Raw genomic sequence first — 16,843 nt, forward strand, 5'->3', positions numbered from 1 at the left:
AACCAGTCACCATAGTACACACTGTTATTAATGTTTAACTGTGTAATAACATTACCTTTGTGAAATATTACCTGCAATATGTACAATACCACCTGTGTGAAATACTACCTGCATTACATACTTTTTTCTTCCCTTATTTGTATTTATACATTATACTGTGTATATACTGTATATTATAGTATGTGTATATTCTTTTTATATATTTGTATTTATTTTTATTTCTTTTCTTTGCTGCTGTAACAAAGACATTTCCCCACTGTGGGACGAATAAAGGTATATCTTATCTTCATCTTATCTTATCTTATCTTATCTTATCTTATCTTATACGTGCTTTAAATGCATTTAAAGCGCAGGTGAACATTTTCTCTGTGCATTTACAGAATAAAAAGATGCTGCACTTTCCCTCTGTGCAGATGGTGCTGAAAGACAGTGTTTCTGCATCTGAGACTTTTGACAAAGTTGCAGAAAAGTACTCTCAAGTCATAAACGGACTTGGGCAAGAGTTTGAGAACAGGTTTTGTGACCTTGATCAACTTGAGCCATGTGTGAGCCATTCATTTCCGATCCTTTCATGAACATGGACACAACATGCATTGCTGAGCAACTAAGTGCAACATTCAGCTTGGATGCTGGACAGGTGGAAATCGAAATTGTCACATTGCACAATGACATCCACCTCAAAGCCTATCAGGCCACACCAAACTTTTAGTACCTTGTTGACACAGAAAAGTACAGAAGTGTATGCACAGCAGCTATAAAGGTTGCCAGCCTGTTTGGTTCAACCTATCTTTGTGAGTCAGCCTTTTCTGACATGAACTTCATCAAGAACAAACACAGAACATGCCTCACTGATGCACATCTGCAAGACTCACTCAGAGTTGCAGTGTCAAGTTACACCCCAGATGACAATACACTGGTGAACAGCCAGAGTTCTTACTAGGTCAAGAAAATATGACCATATAACCCCAATCTTATCGTCCCTACATTGGCTTCCTGTTAAATTTTAAATAGACTACAAACTATTACTTCTTACTTATAAAGCACTAAATGGTTTGGCTCCCATGTTTCTCTCCAGTCTTTTAACATGCTACAATCCGTCACGCTCTCTGAGATCTCAAAACTCTGGGCTTCTAGTAGTTCCTAGAATAGCAAAGTCTACTAAAGGTGGTAGATCATTTTTACATTTAGCTCCTAAACTCTGGAAAAGTCCTGAGTTCCTGACAGTGTTCGGGGCTCAGACACACTCTCCCAGTTTAAGTGCAGATTAAAAACATATATTTTTAGCAAAGCCTACACATAACATACATCTCACACCATAATCTTGTGCTCCAGAACATCTGATCACATGCACATTATCAACTTGTGCTGTTAATATCATGAACAGCAGCTACGCTAATTTCTCTCCACTGCTTCTCTTTCTCTCCCCATCCCGAGACACCCTGAGGTTTGGCCAGCTCCAGATGATTACAGACCTTTGAAGAAGTAGATGCCGAACTCGCAAACATCCTGAACCATCTAGAGACGTACCAGTGCCATTTGGATCCCACTACATGTGTGGAGTTTTGACATTGGACCTCCTGGAGTGTTTAAAGGCTCTGGCATGGAGAAGCTGGATCTGTGATGATCACAAATGCTGAGCTCATAAAACTAGGAGCTACTAACCATAAAGACTGTATAAGGCTGCAGAAAGAACATCACTTATAATCTTATACTCCAGTACTCATGTTAGTTCTCACTCTCCAGTGTTCTGTATTGTTGAAAGATTTATGATCACTCTCTTGATGTCACCCAAATGAGGATGGGTTCCTCTTTTGAGTCTGGTTCCTCTCAAGGTTTCTTCCTCATTACATCTAAGGGAGTTTTTACTTGCCACAGTCGCCACGGCTGCTTATCAGGGATAAACACACACCATTCACCTTAACTGTTGATTTCTGTAAAGCTGCTTTGAGACAATGTCTGTTGTGAAAAGCGCTATAGAAATAAACTTGACTTGACAGCATGCAATGCCAGACTTCCCACTAACAGACAAAGAAATCGATACCATTTTTCAATTATTGAAAAAATCAAATGTGTTTGTTAAATGTAAGATTTAGTTAAAATTTAATTTGTTAAAAAATTAATTTTGTTAAAAATGCAGCAGATTTGGTGATAATTCCAGTAAAATCTGAAAGTTGATTTTTGCGTTACATAATTGATAATCTGTACAAACATGATGCAACATAGTGTATGATTTGGTAAAAATTGTTAGTGGCTGGTAAAAATGTTGGAGTGAATCATTTGAAAATGTAAATATTTGCAGAGATTTATAATAAAGTTTTGCATATTGATATTAAACTGTTTCCTACGTTGTTAAATCATTGTTGATAATTATTGTGAAAAATCATTTACATGATCAGTGTCTTCACATAGATGAATATCATTAATTATTAATAATAACATATCATTCAAGGTAAATTTGAGCAAATGTGTTATTTCAGAAGTGTGTATCAAACTGGTAGCCCTTCACATTAATCGGTACCCAAGAAGTAGCTCTCGGCTTCAAAAAGGTTGGTGACCCCTTATCTAGAGGAAGTGTAGTTTTATGCAAAAACCACATATTGCACATGGACACATTATATTGCACAAAAAAATGAAAAGTATCAAAAGTCTATAAAGAATTAGAAAGGGGGAGGAAACGATCAGCAACTAGGATAAATGAAATATGAGCAGTACAGAGGTGAATAGTGAAGGTGACTCTAAGACGGAGCCAAATCAACAAAAAGAACAAAACCAATTTCCTGCCTAATATTTACAAGCTAAACTCTCAAACAGCCTCGCACTCGGAGATGCCATGTTTCTCCTGCACGCTACTGCACACTCAACCGCACACACACACACACACACGCACTCGCAGGTGGGCGCATTCAGATGACGTCCCCCACAGAGGTTATTTAAGCCAAAGTCTTGGCGCCTTTGACACACGCTTCATAATCGGTCAACCAAATAATAGTGTCATTGAACAGCACATTAAATGTAGCTTTTGAAAGAGAACACATTCCTGTTTTTATCTGCTGCAGATGTTAAAACCACAAACACAAATATGCACACACACACACACACACACACAAACTGAGGAAAAACACTGCTATGGCTTCTTACTCTGCTTATTGACCAAAAAATTCCTACGTATGGGAAGTTCTCCTGCTCCTCAAGGACATTGTTGCATTAATTGTGGCACCTCAGTTTACTACAAAGTGTCAGAGCAAAGAAACCTTCTGCTGTCAACCTTCCCTGACTTTACATTACGACCAAAACACCACTACATTAAACACTACACTGAACTGATTAGGAAACATGGTCCACTTACTGTCTGGAAAATATGTTTTAAATCAAAACACAAGTTCTTCAAAAAGGTTATATGTGAAGCCCAGAACCACAAAAAAAAGTGCTCTTAGTCACCAGCTAGACTGCAGTTCTTTTGTTCTTTTGAAAAATTACACAAGTTTACATTTTACATTTACAGAATTTAGCAGATGCTCTTATTCAGAGCGACGTACAAAAGTGCTTTGAGTCTCCATCAATGAATAAATCAACACTGATTACAAAAAGATCAGCCAAGAACTCACTGGTGAGGAATTGTAGCATGCTTTTTAATAAATAAATAAATGCATTTGTGTTGAATTGTTTCAGGAAGTGGTTGGTCTACACCCGTTGTTTGAAGACAGCCAGTGATCCAGCTGTTAGAAATCTAGGCGAAAGTTCATTCCACCACCTGGTTGCCAGAACAGAGAAGAGTCTTGATGAACACGAGAGTGATCTCAGGCAGTGCACAATTGAATTCAGAGGTCGACCTGCCAGCAGAGAGCTGCAGTAGTCCAGGATGCTTCCAGTCTTGAAATGCTCAATAATGCAATTAATCGATGAAATGAAGAAAAAAAACCTCTGATGCAGTCTTTATCAATCAGAAGATGGACATGACTCTGTCCTGAAGAAGACAGGATGTAGTGGTGTAAAGGTACACAAAATTCATGCTTCAGTTCGTACCTCAGTTTTTATGTCACTGTTTGGTACAATTTCGGTTCAGTTGGCGGAAGAAATGCAACATAAAATCGCTTGTTGTTTTTTATGAACAGTTGATTATTAATAGCATTTGTGAACATCAACAGTTTAGATTTTTAAAACAATTTTAAATAAAATTCCTGCTTGGTTAAAAAATACAAAGTAATATTTTATAATATTTTATAAAAACAAAATATAATAAATCAGAATAATACTCAAGTACAAGTTTATTTCTAGAGATTTTCACAACGGACATTGTCTCAAAGCAGCTTAACAGAATTTATGAATAAAAGGGAATGATGTGTATTTATCCCTGATGATGAAGACTGGGGCAACTGTGCAAGGAAACATTCCTTTAGATGTTATGTGGAAGAAACCTTGAGAAGAACCAGACTAAAAAGGAACCCATCCCCATTTGGGTGATCAAGAGTGTGATTATAGTCTTTAATCACTACAGAACACTGGAGAGTGAGAACTAACATGAGCACTGGAGTGTGTGATTATGACTGATGTTCTTTCTACAGTCTGTTAATGTCTAATCAGCATCCTGATCTGCCACACCTGTGAGGTGGATGATTCTCTGGGTAAAGGAGAAGAGCTCACTAACAGGTTCGGACAGATTTGTGAACAATATTTGAGAGAAATAGACCTTTTGTGTACATAGAAAACGTCTTAGATCTTTGAGATCAACTCCTAAAAAATGCGTCCAAAAGTCTTGTGTTTATAATTGTGTTCAGTAGATCAGTATATCTTGCATCATATTTTAATTATTCTATTCTAAATGCATATTAATTGTGTTATTTTGGAACAACATCAAGCATATTAAGTGTTAAATGATATGTTTAAGATGAATTTTTATTGCAATATATATATATATATATATATATATATATATATATATATATATATATATATATATATATATATTAATATACTTAGTTATGTTTATATGGAACAACTTTAAGTACATTTAGTGTAACTGAATTGTATTTCTTATCTGATTTATAACACACTTTAATGTTCTACTCGAAGTACAGTTGAAGAATATTTGACAGAAGAAATCCCCAGTTGATTTCTTCACACCAAGCTGCTTACCTACTGCATATTTAGTCTTCCAGCCTGGTGCAGGTCTACAATTTTGTTTCTGGTGTCCTTTGACAGCTTTTTGGTCTTGGCCATAGTGGAGTTTGGAGTCTGAGTGTTTGAGGTTGTGGACGGGTGTCTTTTATACTGATAACGAGTTCAAACAGGTGGAGGACAGAGGAGCCTCTCAAAGAAGTTACAGGTCTGTGAGAGCCAGAAATCTTGCTTTTTTGTAGGTGACCAAATACTTATTTTCCACCATAATTTGCAAATAAATTCTTAAAAAATCAGACAATGTGATTTTCTGGATTTTTTTTTTCACATTTTGTCTCTCAAAGTGTACATATGATAAAAATTACAGGCCTCTCTCATCTTTTTAAGCGGGAGAACTTGCACAATTAGTGGCTAACTTTTTTTTCCCCACTGGGGGAATAAACTTTACTTGAACTTTGCTCTTAGCTCTCTGGTCGTAAACATCTGATTTTTGAGAAGTTAAAATTTCAAAAGTTAAAAGTTGGCAAACATTCAGTCGAGCGGCCTAGTGAATGTGGGAGGAGACAAATTGTTATCTGTAATTGGTCACTTTTTTCTGAATCTGTTAACAGCACAGGAAACGTCCTGGAATCCTGGAACTTCGTCCTGAACTTCAGCTTTAATCAAAACTTTTTTCCAGGCGTCTGAGACATTTTTTGCAAGAAACTCGAAAAAAAAGAAAAAGAGAAGTCAGAAGTTAAAAGTAAAAAGTATTTGCTTCTCTTCATTTTGAGTTTACCAACTCTTAATGAAATGTTTTTTTTTATTTTTTATAATAATGCAGTGATGAAACTTTTAGTAATTCTTAAATGTTTTCTTGTGATTGTCATGTGGAGATACAGAAGCGGAAGCCGAAGTAACAGCCAACAGATATTTATTAACAAAACAGCAGAGCAACACAAAATACCCGAGTGATACGGATAATCCGGTAGTGCGCTCTGGGAGCATAGGCCACAAAGACCCGAACTGGCGAGAGGCAATCCGAGAAGCCCTTAGGGGGAATCGCTACACACAGGCAGCTGCGGAGGAACAAAGCATATAAAGACATTGACATTTTCAAGTTGGTTGTAGCTGATAAATGTTTTAAAAAAAGTAAATTTTTTAAGGGAAACAAAGCTGAAGAAGAAAAAATTCATATAGAAGTATATTGTTCATGTGGAAAAAAAGGTTAATAAATGTGGACAACATGCTTTTGTAACATAGCTGTTATTACGGCTCTATGATGACTTTTAATCTCCATGCTGGACATAAAGACATGAGACATTTACATTTACATTTGCGGCATTTAGCAGCGCCCTTATCCAGAGCGACATACAAAAGTGCTTTGAGTCTCTAGCAATGAATAAATCTACACTGGTACACCAGATTACAAACTTAATATGAATATAACTCTTGAATTCTCCTGTCTGACCTCGTCCGTCAACCTGTCCATCACCACTGCAAACAGGAAAGGGCTCAGGGCCGATCCTTGATGCAGTCCAACCTTCACCCTGAACCAGTCTGTCGTACCTACTGCACACTTCACTGCCGTCACACTGTCCTCATACATGTCCTGCACCACCCTCACATACTTCTCTGACACACCTGACTTCCTCATACAATAACACAACTCCTCTCTTGGCACCCTATCGTAGGCTTTCTCTAAATCCACAAATACACAATGCAATTCCTTCTGTCCTTCTCTATACTTCTCCATCAACATCCTTAAAGCAAATAATGAGTATGTGGTGCTCTTCCTTGGCATGAAACCATACTGTTGCTCACAGATGGTCACCTCTTCTCTCAGCCTGACTTCCACTACACTTTCCCATAACTTCATGGTGTGACCGATTAACTTAATACCCCTGTAGTTACTGCAGGTCTGCACATCTCCCTTATGCTTAAATATCGGTACCAGCACACTTCTTCTCCATTCCTCAGGCATCTTCTCACCTTCCAAAATCCTGTTTAACAATCTGGTTAAAAACTCCACTGCCATCTCTCCTAAACATCTCCACGCTTCTACCGGTATGTCATCTGGTCCAACCGACTTTCCACTCTTCATCCTCTTAATCGCTGCTCTCACTTCCTCCTTACTAATCCTATCTACATCCTGCTTCACCAACTCCACATCATCCAACCTTCTCTCTCTCTCATTTTCCTTGTTCATCAGCTGCTCAAAATACTCCCTCCACCTTCTCAACATACTCTCCTCACTAGTCAACACATTTCCCTCTCCATCCTTTATTGCTCTAACTTGCAGTACATCCTTCCCAGCTCGGTCCCTCTGCCTGGCCAATCGGTATAAATCCTTTTCTCTTTCCTTAGTGTCCAACTTCTCCTACAGCTCCTCATATGCCTTTTCCTTGGCTTTTGCCACATCCTCTTTACCTGCTGCTGCATCTCCTTGTACTCCTGCCTACTTTTCTCATCACTCTGTCTATCCCACTTCTGTTTTGCCAACCTCTTTCTCCTTATGCTCTCCTGCAGTAGTTGCCCAATCATCCAACACCTCTTCAACACCACCGAGCCTCTGTCTGATCATTTTTGTTTCAATAAAATCAATTAATTTAGATAAATATGACTGAGGCAATTTTTTGTTACCATTTTCTGTTCTTGTGCCTCATATCAGCTTCAGTTTATACTTTTGTCTTTCATCACATACATCTAAATTAATAGATTTTATTGAATAAAAATGATTAAAAAAAATACAAAAAACACATCCAATGACATCCTATAGAATTATGTCTCCCCGTCCTTGTAGAACAATTTGAAGAAGAACCACATGTTGTTGGAAAAGTCTGGTGTCCCAAAACATTTGTCTATAAGCACATCGATCTCCTTTGCTCTCAGCTCTCTGGTCCTGGACGTCTGATTTATGAGGAGCTAAAAGTTGGCAAACTTTCAGCTGAATGACCTGATGTTCCTGCGACAAAGGATTATCTGTAATTGGTCACTTTTAGAAATGGAGTGACCATTTCTAAAAGTCACACACTCTCACACACACTCACACACACACACACACACACACTCCCCTGCACAGACTCTCCTGTACTCCGACTCTAAATCGGGGGTGATGTTCTCAGGTTGTTCTCTCCAGCTCTTAAGACTTTACTCACTACACAATTAATAAAAGTTTTTAAATAAAAATAAACTCATAAATAAAAGGAATGATTGATTTCGCAAAATGTAGTTGAGTAAAATATGCATATATATATATATATATATATATATATATATATATATATATATATATATATATATATATATATATATATATATAATAAATATAAATATGTACAATATTTGAGTTTGAAATGTAGTGAAGTTAAAGTTTCCCTGAATGGAAATACTTCAGTAAAGTACAGATAAAAGAAAAAGCTACTTAAATACAGTAACACATTACATTTACTTCCTTACTGTCCATCACTGATGTCTCTGTACTCTGCTGCACTTCATGGTGAGCTGAATCTGTTCTCAGCACAGGGAACATGAGTCAGGGTTTGGCACTGAGTGGCGTCACACAGCATCCTGGAACTTCGCCCTGAACTTCAGCTTTAAGACAAGCCTCTTTTCCAGGCGTCTAAGACATTTTCCCCAAGAAACTCGGGGAAAAAAAAAGAAAAGGAGTCAGAAGTTCAGTCAGTAAAAAGTTTTTGCTGCTCTTCATTTTTAGTTCACAAACTCTTAATGAAATGCTTTTTTTTCTAATGAAGCAGTGATGAAAATTTTATTAAGTAGTCATTCTTAAATGTTTTCTTGTGATACAATACGACTTATTTATTGACATTTGTAAGTTGGTTGTAGCTGATAAATGTTTTAAAAAGGTTCATTATTAAAGAAAAAAAAAGCTGAAGACAAAATTCGTCCATATAGATGTATATTGGTCATGTGGAAAATAAGGTTAATAAATGTGCTCTATGATGACTTTTAATCTCCATGCTGGGCATAAAGACATGAGACATAAAACCCTCTCAAATAGACTCCAACTTAGAAAGAATGAACTGATCAAACACACACTGTAACCTGCAAGTGTTACATTATAGAGCCATTTCTACCTGATCTTACTCTTACTTTTAGTTTTGTTGGTGTAACTGAATATATTTATTTATATATTGATTCAGGATTCATCATTTTTATGTCAATAAAATCAATTTATTTAGATCAATGTTACTGAAGCACTTTTTTACGTTACCATTTTCTTTGTTCATTTTCCCTGTGCCTCATAACAGCATCAGTTTATACTTTTGTCTTCCATCACATAAATCTGAATTAATAGATTTTATTAAATAAAAATGATTATAATAAAAAAAAGTTATAATAATAATAATTTTGAAGCAATGTTTATGGTGACTAATGACTTCCTCACTGTCTGCACAGGCACGTGTCCATGGTAAACATTTAGACATTTAAACATACAGACTACAACAACTGAATTTAAAACATTAATAACACTTAATTTTATATAATCTATAGGTCAGATTAACAATGCAAAAGATAGACTTCCGCATTTCTAGAATTTGACATTTTTAGAAACTGGCATAACATAATAAATTATATTCAGGGGTGGTACATTCTTGAGATGCTCAGACACCCACAATGCAGAATGATCTTAGACATCTGGGAAGGAACATTTTGCTAAAATTCCCTTCTAAGACAAACTGGCAGATAATTTTGTTCTATTATCTCATATATTCAAAATGTATATGAAATGAAAACATTGCTTACTGCTCTCTTCCCTGATCTTCTGTTCTCTGTATTTAAACAAGTTCATTTCAGTGTTATTCAAATCATCAGATAATTTAATTTCTATGTTAATTTTGAGAGACTCCTTTAAGTTGGTCTCTCATTACAACAGCAGCTGCACTTTGTGTTTTACTTGTGACATAAAAACAAAAAGGAAGGAGAAAAAAAATTTGCTTAACAATGCTGACTGGTAAGAAAATCAAAATCATTTACAGCATCAGAAGTTTTTTTTTCCCTGTTTTGAACTGGTCATCCAGATCTCTTCTCGTCTCTTTAAAGCATTAATCTTTTACAATAAAATCTTTGTACACATCTGTAATTATAAATACATAATAATTAAATGTATTACAGCTGTCAGTCTAATCTGGTCTGAATGAACACAAATGTTTTACCAAGAAATGAAGATTGTCATCATTTCTTCACCCTCATGTCATTACAAACCTGTGTGCATTTCTTTGTTCTTATGAACAGAAAAAAGACATTCAGAAAAAATATAGAAAAGAAAGAAAACAATGGAAGTTAACGGAAATCAAGAGGCAGTATAAAGACTTGACACTAGAAAGAACACATCCAAAATATACAATAATTATACAACTTTATTTACAAGGAGAGGATGAAGCCCAAAAGGGAGGTGCTGACAAGTGCCTGGAACATTGTTGAGGCCAAAATGTATGTATTCATAACTTCCTGCTCAGGCCACATCAGGTGATAAAGGCATCCACAAGGTGGTGAAGTAAATTACAATAAAAGTATTCTATTGACTATTTCAGGAAGTTTTACTTCGATGTGGTTATTTATTTTAAATGTGTCGAATAAATAATCTCATTCATTAAAGGAAAAAGCAAAGAGAAAACCATCCTTCCACCACCCGTCGAGCAGCCCCACAAGAGTGACATGGGAGATACCAGGTGCCTTTAGTAGACACGAAAGTGGCAATTGCCCGGCCAATGGCCCTAGTGGTTTCTTTAGATGCCCTGAGAGCTAAGTTTGTTGCACAGCAAAGCTCTGGCTTCCTGGCCGCCGGTGTGTCTCCCACGTCTAGCTCCCATAGGACTTGGTGGGCAGCGCCCCCCGGTTGATGACGCAAGCACTTGAGGAGAGCCAGAGCAAACATCTTTACAACCCAGGAAATCGTTCCATAAATTTTTTTTTAAGGGCCAGGCTGAACAAGGCTTCCCCCAAACCAAAGGGGACTGTTGGAATGCTGTATTGGCTGCGAGCTCCAGGTCTTCAAACAGCACATTTCATTAGCAGAAGGCCAGAACTTCTGGCCTCAAAGAGTGTTCACTGGGAGCGGAGCGCTCACATGTCCCTCGGGAACCAACCTAGCATGCTCCGCTCCCAGACAAGCGACATGGAGATTACCTCAGCATCTACTACATTTATTTTTTCATCAATGCTGATCTTCCACTTATATTTAATGTGTTTAATAATCTGCCTTTGTTTGTGTTTGTATCAGGAAATCTGTAAAAAAAAAAAAAACACAGGAGTCTTTCAGGCATCATGATCCTCCTTTCTATTTCCATCTTCTGGCTCTCTGTCTGTGTGGGTGAGTGACCTGGTTCAAATCCAACAACACACAAGTGTCCTAACATTCATTACAATATGCAAAAATTTTTATAAAATGCTCCAAATCATGTAGACTGTAATTTTTCCCTCCAAAGACTCCATCAGTGCAGATCCTCCCATTACTGTAGAAGCTCATGTGGGTTTCACAGCTCTCCTGCCATGTCACCTGAGTAAAGTCTTTACCCAAACACCACATGTTTGGTGGTGTACTGATAATAAGGTTGTATTTGAATGAAGCGTTAATGGTACACATGAGGGTGCAGGATATGAAGGACGTGCGGACGTTACTGAGGACGAGCTGCATGAAGAAAACTGTTCTTTGGTGTTGAAGGACATCAGAATCACTGATCACACTTTCTACAGATTCTTTGCAGGGGACAGTGTAGCTAGACAGCATCGGATGGTGGTCTGTAGGATGGTTTTGGCGGTGAAGATGAAGAGGAGAAGAGTGAGGACTGAAAGAAGAATTAGATGGTGGAAACTGAAGGAGGAAGAGTGTAGTGTGAAGTTCAGGGAAGAAGTCAGACAGGGGCTCGGTGGTGGTGAAGAGGTGCTGGATGATTGGGCAACTACTGCTGAAGTGATAAGATATACAGATAGATAAGTATTGGTGTGACATCTGGAAATAGAAAGGAAGACAAAGAGATGTGGCGGTGGAATGAGGAAGTGCAGTAGAGCAGAAGGAAAAAGAGGTTGGAGAAACAGAATTGGGATCAACAGAGTGATGAGAAAAGTAGGCAGGAGTACAAGGAGATGCAGCAGCAGGTGAAGAAGGATTTGGCGAAAGCCAAGGAAAAGGCATACGAGGAGCTGTAGGAGAAGTTGGACTCTAAGAAAGGAGAAAAGGCAGGACATGTATGAGGACAATGTGACAGCAGTGAAGTGTGCAGTAAGAATGACAGACTGGTTCAAGGTTGAGGTGGAACTGCATCAAGGATCGGCTCTGAGCCCCTTTCTGTTTGTAGTGGTGATGGGCAGGATGATATATGAGGTCAGACAGGAGTCTCCATTGACTATGATGTTTGCGGATGATGTCATCCCTAATGGGAGAAGAAGAAGAGTTGGGAAGAACCTGAAAAAAGAAAAAGGCTCTCTTGGTCGTCACTGTCAACAGCTGATTCAGATCTTCAGGCTGAAAAGAGGTCTTGCTGAGCAGATTTTGAGGAATCGTCTGCAAGAAGCCAACGTTTATACATTTAAATTAATTCCATTGTTTGCTGAATTTTGTAAAGCAAACTCTTATGAATACTTTAATGCTCTTTAGTAACACACACAATTATGATGGAAATTGTCTTATGCTCATTATGACAAATGTAGCCTTTAGCCAATGTGTCTCTGTAGCCAACTCACCTCTGACCTCTGACCTCACTGACATTTTGACATTGTTGCTCTTAGAATGCTTTCACTACTTCTTGGTGATTTCCCAACTGAGTTCTTCACAGCATGTTTTGTAAGTATTATTAATACATTTTTACTGTCATAGTTTTATTATATTATTGTTCCTAATATGTGTCTATTTCAGCAAGAACAATAAAGAAATCACCAAAAACAATGTCATCTTTCTTTCAGCTTCTCCCATTAGGGGTCGCCACAGCGGACCATCCGCATGTTTAATTCGGCACATGTTTTTACGCTGGATGCCCTTCCTAACTGTCAGGGATTCCCCTGTTACGCCCCCCTCGGCCGCTGTCAGAGATTCCCCTGCCACGCCCTTCTCAGTAGCTGAATCGCCCACCCGCGATTTCGGCTGCGATGGATCGGCAGCCGAACCCGGCTTCAGATTTTCACAGAGAGTTCCATGCTGCTCCTCGCGGCTCAAAGCCACAGACGCCGGATAATGAACGCCACGCCCCTCCGTGAGCGCGAGGGGATTTCTGGCTCGCTTCTTTGGGAAAGGAGAAGAATTGGGCAAATTTCTGAAGAACATCGGCGAGTATGTGGAGGAAAACTTTTCCCAGTTTCCCTCAGAACGAGCCAAGATCGCCTTCTGCGTTTCTCTCCTGTCTGGTGATGCTCTCTCAAAAACCAGCAGATTATGGAGCGCCAATGGGGGCAATTTTGGCTCACTCGCCGAATTCTGCGAGCTTATTCTGGGGATGTGTGAGATGGAGAGGGCGGATCTCCACAACAGTCCCCTTGAGGATGAAGAAGCTTCGTTCTGTGGTTCTTCAGAGCGCGCGGCTCCGTTCCAGGTTTCCCTCAGGGCGACGTCGGGCCCCCAGGTCCCCCTAACGACGGCAGAGCTCTCCAGAGGCCCTCCGAGGGTGTCGTTCCGGTTCAACGTCCTGCCGAGGGTGCCTCTGTGTTCCGGGTCTCCGTCGAGGATGTCGGTCTGCTCCAGGCCTCCAAGGGGGTCGTCTCTCCGCCTCCTGTCGTTGTACCGCTGCCTAGCCGCGAAGGGGTTGTCGTACAGCCGCTGGGCCGCGTAGAGATCGTCGTACAGCCGCCGGGCCGCGTAGAGATCGTCGTACAGGTCTCCAGGGGGGTCGTCTTTCCGCCTCCTGTCTCCGCCGCGGACGTCGCTCAGCCCCTGGTCTCCGCCGTGGACGTCGCTCGGCCTCTGGTCTCCGCCGTGGACGTCGCGCCACCGCTGGTTTCTGCTAAGAACTTGGCTCAGCTTCCGGTCTTTTCGTGGGCCGCTAACCCATTCCTGCTCCCGACCGAGGACGCTGCTTTGCCTTGGGCCCCTTCCGATCTTCCCCTGTTCTGCTGCAATGCTCACGGGGCCTCCTTTTTCCCGGGTCGATTGAAGAGGCCTTCCTCAGAGTGCCCCGGCCCGCCTGCCATTGGTGGGTTTTGGGGCGTCAGGTGCCGCCCCTGGAGGGGGGGTACTGTCAGGGATTTCCCTGCCACGCCCCCCTCGGCCGCTGTCAGAGATTCCCCTGCCACGCCCCCCTCAGTAGCTGACAGGGTTCCTCGTTATCCCGTGCCGGCCTGAAACGACCGACAGCTGTGGCTCGTTACGGATCAGACTATATAGACTCACGTTCTCGAGTCACAGGCTGTCGGTTCTTGAACGTCATGCTGGTGATTTCCCGTGGCTGTTTTCCCTGCTGGTTCCTGTTCTGGACTCCTTTCCCGTGAGGACTATCCGAGGCCATAGGAGTTTACTTTCGTTTTCAGACTCTAGGTATCCCGAGCGGATACCTTTTGTTTGTGGACATTTGCCTGAGTGGCGTTTTGTGTTTGGATAATAAAGGGACAATGATTGAGTTACTTCCGCGTCATGGTCATCAGCCTGACACTAACGCAACTCTCCCCATTTATCTGGGCTTGGGACAGGCACTAAGGCTTGTGCAACCCTAATGGCTGGGGTTGGTTCCCTGACCGGGGATCGTACCCGGGCCGCAGCGGTGAGAGCTAGACCACCAGGGGACCTCCAAAAAAACAATGTCATATTTTTGTTAAAAGATATTCAAACAAGGAGTAAGGAGACGGTTTCAAATACAATTATTTAGGAGAAATTTGAATTTATTACGCCTTTCAAACTCTAAAATACAATCCAGGATAATCTAATAAATGTATGTATTTTTAATTATATCAGTAGTTCATGTCATATGCAATGTTTGAGATACAAAATCAAACATATTGTTTACATCTAAAATTTCAATATTACTGAACTCCTGGATACATTTGTGCATAATTCACAAACAGTTACATTTGCCTACAACTAAACACATTTAATAAAATAAATGTGTAGAAAAAAACTGTACTTTGCTAAAATGTACTTTATCTTAGATCACTGGAGACAAATTAGTCTTATTAGCATAATCTATAACATTCTCACAAAGACAATATTAAATAGAATGAACATTCATTTATATAGAATCATCAATATATAACACAGAATTGGGCAATCAAAGGAAAGTACATATGGGTCAACCTTGGGATGGTTAGAGATTTAATTATAAATGCAGCAGGCAGCAATCTATTATTAGTTTAAATTTAAAAAAAATATGTGTGTAATTTTGATTTTGACTATATCTCGAGGGAATCTCTTGTGAATGGTCATATCTATGGATAATCATTGAACACTACAACGTTCCAGAAAAATATACTAAATTGATTAAAACATTAAATATAAACATCACACACTAATAAATGTAACTGTTTTAACAGGACTTTAGCAGGACTTTTCTACCATATTGCGTATTTTATTTTTTTCCATGCAAAAGATAATTGAGAGAAAACGTGGGTTCGTTCTTCCTTGTCGAGTTTGTTCACGGTGGATTGATTCAGAAAATAATTAAAGCTGATATACAAGTTGCCAAAGAGGAGACGAGGAAATTCATGGGTAAGTAACTGAACCTTGATGTTTCTGTTCATGCTACTGTTAACTTTAGCTGTTAATCAAAGCCCCTGCAGACTTGTGCAGTGCAACCCGTTTTTTTCCTGTGTCACAAAACTGTTCAAATTAATTAACATTTTTAAAATCAGCAACAAAATGATGTGTCCAATAAGTGTTGTTTCTTATACTCAAACAGCGCTAAAAACGTTTTCACACTAGACCAACTGATACACATGTGCAGTCTTAAGTGCACGTCTCAGTACTCTACACTACATTGTTAGTATCCTGAGCATTAGTGGCAGATGTTTGTTGAATCCTTCAAAAAGCAACTAAAGTTTCTACAGTTTGTACCAATACAAGGAAAATGTGGAGACCATTGTTGTGTTAGAGCCAGTAGCAGTGGAATTCAACCAGTCTACAGCATGACCCCAGTCTAATCCTTCCACACATCCAAGGTAAAGACAGCATTATCAACTTGAACATTATTATAAGAAAAGTTATATTTCATAATTATATTATAGATAATGAATCTTTATTGCCTACTTATTCTGTTTATGCAGTTCAGTGTTGTTTTTATTTTATTTAAAGCATCTTGTTGATTAATGAAGTTTTAGACATTTTGCATATCTGTCCCTATCCATCACAGTAGAAGCGTTATCTGTTTCTGTTATTCTAATGAAGGAAACGTGTTCACATGGGCCTCAACATCTGTTGAGGCCCATGTGAACATGCTACAACGTGAGTATCAGGAGACAAAACCAGACATCTCGACTGTCACAGAGAAAACATGGCATGAGGATCTCCTGGAGACATCGAGAAATCAAGGAACCTGAATGTTACAGAGAACTGATCTATTTCAATACAGGAAATTGTGAAATTGATGTCAAATTCTGTCAAAGAAAACGAATAAAAATAAACATTTCTAAAAATATTTCTAAAGGCTACAGTATAGAAACCGAACAGCATTTTAGGAAAGACAATTGCTTTTCAGTTTTTTGACGAGGTCGACCAAATCCATCCTTCTTCAAGCAGATCGCCAAACTTGCCAAGGGAAAATCCCCCTTAACAAAACAGTGCACTGAAACAAGACAGGATGCTCTGGCTGAA

The 16,843-nt window shown here is 39.3% G+C and overlaps 1 protein-coding gene across 1 annotated transcript in view; it reads left to right on the forward strand.

Annotated features, from left to right (window-relative positions):
* LOC124392179 overlaps positions 1–16,843 on the forward strand; it is a 77,928-nt gene that overhangs the window by 44,558 nt on the left and 16,527 nt on the right. The window lies entirely within an intron of this gene.

The sequence above is a fragment of the Silurus meridionalis genome, chromosome 10, assembly GCF_014805685.1.
Source record: "Silurus meridionalis isolate SWU-2019-XX chromosome 10, ASM1480568v1, whole genome shotgun sequence".
Lineage (NCBI taxonomy): Eukaryota > Metazoa > Chordata > Actinopteri > Siluriformes > Siluridae > Silurus > Silurus meridionalis.